We start from the raw sequence: 8,315 nt of genomic DNA on the forward strand, positions 1-8,315 counted from the left end.
AAGTCACAGCCCCACAACGTCCCGCCTGCCCCAGCTCGCTGTGGGGCCCCGGACTCTGGCCAGATGCCCGGGGCCTTTCTAAGTTGCCAAAGACTCCTGGAACCTTGAGTCTTTGGAGCCCCAGGTAAATGGGTTCCCCATGGGGTTAGTGGCTGGAGCAAGGCTGGCTATGGGCCTGTGGAATCTGGGAGGGGTCCCATACACCCCATGGTTCCTGAGTACACCCCTATTTCTCAGGCATCCTTCCTGATGGCAGTGGATGGATGGTGGCCAATGACCCTGGTAGTCCAGCTTGGCTGTACCAGCAGGAGCAGTCCGGGGTGCCTGCACCCCAGAGCTGCCATCTCCAGCCCTGACCCCCACGGGATAGCTCTCTCCTGGAATGGGACCTGGGACTCCACCCCAAGGCCCCATCACCTTTCCAGGTGTGAAAGGCTGACCCTCCTTGCTGAGCCCTCACGTCACTCTCTTATCCAAGGGCAGTGTCCCAGGGCCTGTAATTCTGGGTCCTGGTTTCTGCTTGGGGAATCACTGCACACTCCCTTTCTCATGTGAATCTTCCTACGATGGGGGAAGTTTCTAGGCAGAGGCTCATGGCATCCGTCTGCCTCCAGCCCCGCTGGCCACATGCAAGGTGCCTCTCTGGACCCCTCGGTCCCCTCTCTCCCCAGGCAGGCCCAGAGTCTATGTCCAGCCCTCTGCCTGCACCTGCCAGACAGGTGTGAGCACCTCTGGCCCCAGGAGGGCACCATCCCATGAGTGGGGGGCATGTGAAGGGGTGTATGGCTGGGAGCTCCCAGGAGTGCTGGGCCCAGGGTGGCTGGAGATCTGCCTGGAACCCCAACAGGGCATCCCGAAGTGTGGAGGGGAGCTGACCCAGAGTGGCACCATCCCCAGGCCCGGAGGGCCAGGCAAGCAGGTCCCTGAGGTGGCTGTCAGTGCAAACCAAGTGGCACTGGTCAAGTGTTCCATGAAGTAGACTCAGGCCCCAGGCAGGAGTGAGCTGAGGACACTGAGTGCCGTTAGCCTCAGAGGGTGGGGCTACCAGCAGACAGCACCCAAGGCCGTAGCGCTCACCTTCCTCTCACCTGGCTTAGGTGCAGAGCTCTCTGCCCAGCCTCCTGCCCTCCTGGGCCAGCATCTCAGCCCTGCCCCCGCCTGATCTGTGGTTGCCTCTGGGCTTGGGCACCCTATCCTGCACTGTTGGGGAGGCAAACAAATGGGGATGGAGCCCCCACCCCCAGCAGTTCACCTGTGGCCACAGTGAGAGGAAGAGAGAGCGGCACCCCCCCACACACACACACACCCGTGCCAGCCTCCATGCTGGGTGGTGCGTCACTGCTATACCAGGAGGTTCCATGGGCACAGTCTTTCCTTAGAGCAAGGAGGCCCACATAGCCCGAGAGACACCCCAACGGGCCCATCATGCCCCAGGATGGGCCCACCCCACCAGGTGACACACCTGGCACCCTGAATGTGCCATCCGAGTGCCAAAGGGCTGCAGGTGATCAGAAGTGGGCAGCAGATCTAACCACACGACTTCACTGCAGGGCAAGCTCGTGGGGGGAGAAGCATGGTGGGGATGCCACTCCCAGGGCTCTTGTCTCTGAGGGCTGGGGGCTACAGACACTCCCACTGTCCACAAACAGCTGGCCCTGGCAAGTCCTCGCAGCCCCCTCCAGTCCTGTGTGGGCTTGGGGGACTGGAACACCCAGCCTGAGCCCAGAGTCCACAGGGGCTCCCCTCACCCTGGGGTTCCATAGCCCACGAGGCCCACTGACAGCCAGAGAGCCCAGAAGTCCAGCTATGGTGGGATGTGAGGGTCTGCCCAGGGCGGGCACCCCTGCACCCCCTCCGCCAGGGCCGCGCTGGAAGGAGACACTTGGTGCGAGGAGCCCGGACCAGCAGAGCAAGACTTTCGCTGAATAAATGAATGAGTGGCTGCCTTGTCTGCGAGCTCTGGTTGGGAGACAGAGGGGCTTCTAGCCAGGAGGGGGTCCGGGGGAGGGGCGCCTCATTCTCCTCTGCCTGCGCTGGGCCAAGGGAAGGGGCAGGGTGAGGGGTGCGGGCTGTGGGGTGGGGCACAAGTTGGGTTTGGGGTACACGGTGTATGGATGTGGGCATGGGATGAGGTGGGCACTCCATAAGAAACACCAGGGTTAGGATTGCACAATTTCGCTAAAATAGCTCTGTATACAAGGGCCCTCATCGGTGTGTAGGTTCCAAAGAAAGAAGCCGCGCTTTGGAGGCTTGGGCGCGTGGGTTCGGTCCTGGTCCGCGGCGTCACGGGGCCCGTGAGCGGCCCGGCCCGCCGAGGGGCACGAAGGAGGCGTCCTGCAGGACGGCGGCGCAGAAGGAGCGGCAGCGCTTGCAGGGCCGGGCGGGCGGCAGCGAGCCGCAGCACACTAGACAGGGCGGCGTGGAGCGGTCCCCTGGCAGCCCTTGGGGAGAGAGAGAGGTTCTGAGACCGCGTGCACAGCCCAGACCACGCCCACCAGCCCAGACCACGCCCACCAGCTCAGACCACGCCCTCCGAGGCTACCCACCGGCTCCCACACCTGTCCATCAGTGCGTGGAACCACGCCCACCACACAGGCCACGCCCATAGCTCCAGCGAGGACACCTGTAGACCCCGCCCCCCAAGGCCACCTCATCCGCTGGAAGTCCAGTCCCAGCCAGCTCCCAAGCCTGCCTAGTCCCACACAGACCCCACTCTGTTCCCCCACTCAGAAAACCAGAGCCCTCCACTCAAGGCAAGGGGTGGGGTCCTGGGGGCCTAGTGTCTCTGGGGTGACGGCAGTGGGTGTGGGGAGGTCCGCCTTCCCCTGCTCATCTGCCCTCATGCCCTCTGCCTGCTCGCCACCCCCGAGGCATGAATGGTCCCAGCCAAGTGGAATAAGTGGGCGCAGAGCCGCCGCCCGGTCCTGCTGGTCCTCTGCCTGTGGGAGGCAGGCAGAGGGTTCGCTGCGGGAAATCGGAGCAAGTTCAAGTGCCCTGGAGTCCACAGTCCCATCACCTCCACGGGCCTCCCCCAAAGCCAGCCTAGGATCCCCCCTCAGGAGCAGGAGCCAGCAGTGCCCAGCCAGTGCCCCTGGGCTATCTCTCAGCCTGGGCTGTATGGAGGGCGCCTGCAGACCCACAGAGGGGGCGCACATGGGCACGGGTGGGCACTGCAGGGCCCCCGTCCTGCCTGCTCTCATGGGCCCTCCCACTGTGCCTGAAAGGGTGCCACTTTCTCCAGCTCTCCTCCTGCCTGAACCGCCCCTGGCCCTCCTCCAGACAGGCCGCGTCCAGAGAGACCCAGCCCCTTCTGCCCTGGTGTCTCTACGCTCAGACCCCTGGAGCTGAGGCTCAGGCCCCACTGGGCCTGGACCAAGATGGGCTGTGGGCACGGGCGGGTCTGGATGCCAGGAGACAAGGGCCAGTTGGCAGCTGCCCATGCCCGCTGCCGGCACCTTGGACTAGGACCCAAAGCTTCAGGCAGGTTAGCAGCTGGAGGGTCTACGAAGGGAGACAGTGTCAGGGCCACAGGTTCACCAAGCGCTGACTGACAGGCCCCGGTCCCAGCGTGAGGATGTTCTGCCCACTAGTCACCTCGAGTGCCCTGGTGGCTGGGGTAGCCATCTACCTCATGGGCAGGCTGGGCTCTGTGTTGGCCCCTCCAGGACACAGGTCTGCTGGTCTGGGAGGTGGTGACCTTGGTGGGTGAGGGTGCTGTGGCCGGTGGCCACGCAGCTGGGCGGCCCAACAGAGGCTGTGAGGTGGCGAGGGTGGGCAGGCGTGCCCCTGTGAGGTCACTCCACGCCCACCCCATGCGGACAGGTGGGAGCTGCTGCTTCACAGGGTTTTTCACAGCTCCTCCAACACCCCGGGGCGGGTGAGGCCAGCAGGCAGGTGGGCTCTTAAGCCCCTCCAAGAAGCCGGGCCCTTGGCCAGGCTCCCACGGGCCTCCGTCCTCTTCACCTGGGCCCTGGCCTCTGCCCTTGCTTCAGCTGCTCCCCAGGTCTCCAGCCAGCCCTCCTCAGGGAGTGGGGTAGGTTGGTGCCAAGACCCCCCTCTCTCCCCAGTGCTGGGGTTGTGTCAGCCCTCAGAGGGGTGGGGTGGGGGAGGAGGGGGCAAAGAAGGGGAAGGATGGGGACTCCCCAGGCGATCAGGGCGTCAGGGGACTCCCCAGCCAGCAAGGCGACCCAGGAGTGCCTCAGGCCATGCCAGGACACCACACCTGCCAGAGCCACCCACTGCCAATGGCCTGGCTGAGTCATTCCTCCCTGGGGTCCTGGTGGGGTCTGGGTGGGGTGAGCGGTGGTGGGGCCAGCCAATGCCTATGCAAAGCAGCCCACAGCTTCCTGGAGCTTGGAGCGAAGGCTGAGCCAGAGCCGGAAACAAGTCTCCCCCGAGGGCTGGGGCCGGCCTGGCCCACAGGACACGCCAGGGCCTGCATGGCAGGCACATGAAGGTGCGGGAAGCAGGAGATGGGGGCGTGGGCGCTGGGCGCAGGGAGGGGAGGCTGAGTCTCAGGGCTAAGCAGGCACAGGGGCCAAGGGTGGCAGCTCCCTGGGGCAATTCTCTGCTCACCAATGCACCCCAGGGCTACACAGGGCCCCCCATGGGGCTAGAAGGGAGAGGCTGAGCCAGCTCCAAGCCAAGGACGGGGCCAGGCCCCGGTGGCCAGGGGACTAACATGCAGGCTGCCAGGCCACGAACACGGGCCCCTGTGGTGTGTGCGATGGAGGAAGGGGAAGCGGCAGCCCTGGGCCCTGGGATGGTGCGGGGCTGAGGGGCTGAGGGGTCTGGGGTGAAAGAGGGTGGAGAGGACAGTGCTGTGTGCAGGAACTCACGCTTTGGGGCCCAGACTAACCCTTCTGGGGAAAACCGCCAAACCGGGACCTAAGATATGAAAAGCATCTTCTTAAAAGCAACACAAAGTTGGCAAGGCGGCAAGGCCAGGGGAGCGAGCCCGGCAGAGCCCTGAGTGCTTCCTTCTGAGGTTCTGCCAGCTGGGGCTGCTGGAGAGCCAGGTTCCCAGGCCTCTAGGGCGTGGGGCACAGAACCACCCCCAAGAGGGTGACAGGCACCCATCCCTCACTGAAGCAGCAACCCGAGGGCTATGCCTGCCCTGCTCATGGACTGCGGGCGGGGGAGCTCCTAGGTGCTGAGCAATGCAGGGAAATCCCAGGGAACGCAGAGCCCGGTAGCCCCCAAACCATCCTTACGAGAAATTCTTGTCGGGGCAGGGGTGGGGACAGGGAAGGCACCAACGCTTCCCGCTTCCCGCTGTGGATTTCAAGTGATGCCTGAGCATCGTCCTTTGTGGGCTGGCAGGGCAAAGACCTGCATTCTGAAGGAATGCAAAGAATCCGACAATTGATTGTTTAAAGAAAACAAGCTGTTTATAATAAAATGTGAGAGCGTGCCAGCAGAACCGGCGGCGGCACAAGCATGAACACACTTCAAGGATTTAGAATCATCAGACTTCATCAGATGCTGAATAACGCTGACTGTGTAACTACAAATACTATTTAGAAATTATAGGCAAGGGAAAGAAACTCCAAAAGTGACCCAATAGCTGTAAGTAGCACTTCTAAAACAATGTAACTATTATGACTAAAATTAAAATTTTTACAGATAGGATTAATAGCGTGCTAGACACCAATGAAGATAGAATGAACTGGAAAGAGATAAGGAGACTTGCAGCATACGGCACAGGAAACAAAATGAACAAACGAAGAGGAAATTCAGGGACCGGGAGAGACAGGGTTAGCAAACATCCGCTCCAAAGGGAAGGTGGGAGGGAGATGCAGGCGATTTAAGGAGACAATGGCTGAAAATGTCTCCGGGCTGATCAGTGACACCAGTGTGTATGCATGTTAGAGACCACGGAACCCCAGTTAGAATAAATAAAAATAAAACCACACACCCAGACCTAGCATACCAAAACAGGCTTAAAAGTAGGCAAATGAGGACGGCTCAGTTGGGAGAGCGAGGACAGACTTGTTGATTTCCCGAGAGCAGCAGAGAAAGCCAAGAGGGGAGGAAGATGCCTTCAGGTGCTGAGAGAAATGCCACCAACCTGGACTCCTCCTGCAGAGAAACGATCTCCTCCCCTCCCGAAATAAGTGTGAAAAAGACATTTGTAGACCCAAAACTAATCTGAATGTGTCCCCACTAGGTCCTGCCTAAGGGACATTTACTGAAAGTGGGAGACACGTGGGGGGGGGCGCAGAGAGGAATGCACGTGGGTGACCCTAAACATCACGGACGTACAAGCGATGGTAATTATCATGGTTCGTGGGGTTAAAAACCCACAAACTGCACGACAACAGCAAGAGTCAGAGGGAGTTAGGAGCTTCAAGTTTTCCGAGCCTTGGGGTCATGATACCGTCTGGGTGAGGATAGAAGTATGATTTTCTTAACTTTAGGGTTTGATGACTTAAGCATGCAACTAGCCATTTCTAGGCGGCCACTGAAAGACCAGAAACAGTGTGTAACCTCCAAACTGGGAAAAGTAGAGTCGGAGGAGCCATCCCGTGGCCTTCCTTGAGGGACCCTCGAAGCTGGGCGTGCACCTCAAGGGCACCAGGAAGCCTCCACGGTGGCCTCGCTGCATTAACAGGGTAAGAGGCATGGAAGCCCAGGGACACACGAATGGAGAAATGCCTCCCACAGGAAAGGTCTACAAGGGCTCAGCCTCCTGACTAGGCCGAGGGCTGGCCACCTTGCCCTGTCTGGGCTCTGGAAGGACCCACGTGGCGTTGGGACAGAGGGGTTGCAGTGGTGGCACTGTACATCTTCTGTTCGAGATTCGGGTCTCTGGTGTGGTGTGGTTTGATTTGACGGCTGTGGTTTGGCTTGGGCCTTTTTAAAAGCTTTTCCTTCTCGGCTTCCTTTCCGCTGGGCCCTGGTGATTCTGCTTGCTGTGCATCTGCTGTGCATGCCAGTTTCAATGCTTCTATTTGCTTCCGCCCAGTGCTGGCCCTGTGACTTGGGAGAGGCTTTGCATCTGTATGGGATCCATTCCTGGCTCTAACTTAAATCTACATAACCTATGCAAAGGTTGAGATAACCAGCTTAACCACACCTTCCCCCACCCCAGCGGACAAAGCCAAACTCAACAGAAAATTCCACTACAAGACGAAGCAATTTACATCCTGGTTAGAAAATATAAAACTTGAAACAAACAAAGACTCGACACAGTAGTTTCCAGCAGACTCTGCCCAGCCCACCTCCTCTTACTTTAATAAATCTTCCTTTTGTATTTCTACCTGACTCGTGAATGCTTTCACGCCCGTGAGCGAGCACACACAACATGCGCTGCCTTTGGCTGAACAAGGCGGCTCCTAGAAGGAGGCTGTGGATTTGAGCCCAGAGAAGCCCGACACACCCAGAGCACCCAGGACTAAGTGTAGAGGGCGTGTGGATTTGGGAACACAGAGTTAGCGGGAATACACACTTGAAAAAATCTCCTTTTGGAAAAGAAATTTTGCTAAAGGGCTGATAGCCTGCACAGAGGAGCGGTGCTTCTGCGGTGGGAATACCTGATGGCACCCAGCTTTCTAAGGTCATGCACAGCACGCTCTAGTGTCCACCTTCATGGAGGACGATGGGAAAAGGACCTCTCAGAGGGCAGAGCCCAGACTTGCTGGAAAAATGGATTAAGGAGTGTAATCACGGCACAGAGCCGGCTCCGGGGAAGGGCCGAGTGTTGCCCATGGGATTGCAGGGTGCTGTGCACCAGCTACCCCGTCCTGATCTACCAGCACAGTGTGTGCATGCATGTGCATGTGTGTGTATGTGTGTGAGCATGTGTGTGCGCACGTGAGCATTGTGTGTGAGCATGTGTGAGCAGTGTGTGCACACATGTGTGAGTATGTGTGTGCGCTCAGGTAGATCATATGGGAGAGGTAGTCCTCCTTGGGTCTCATGGGCTCCTACAGTCTTTCTAGGTCAGCGGTTCTCAACCTTCCTAATGCCGCGACCCCTTAATACACTTCCTCATGTTGTGGTGACCCCCAATCATAAAATTATTTTCGTTGCTACTCTATAACTGTAATTTTGCTACTGTTATGAACCGTAATGTAAGTATCTTTTTGTTTTCTGATGGTCTTAGGCAACCCCTGCGAAAGGGTCTTTCGACCCCCAAAGGGGTTGTGACCCACAGGTTGAGAACCGCTGTTCTAGGTACAGCAAGCCCCCAGCCACCCTTCACCTGGGCCATTGGTCAGGGGTGACGTAATGTCTCCCTCCAAGACTCTATTTGCTGGAGAAGCAATGAATTCCCTGAGCTCGGGGTACATGTACAATCCTCCTGGGCCACA

This window comes from Hipposideros armiger, unplaced genomic scaffold, assembly GCF_001890085.2.
Source record: "Hipposideros armiger isolate ML-2016 unplaced genomic scaffold, ASM189008v1 scaffold_530, whole genome shotgun sequence".
Lineage (NCBI taxonomy): Eukaryota > Metazoa > Chordata > Mammalia > Chiroptera > Hipposideridae > Hipposideros > Hipposideros armiger.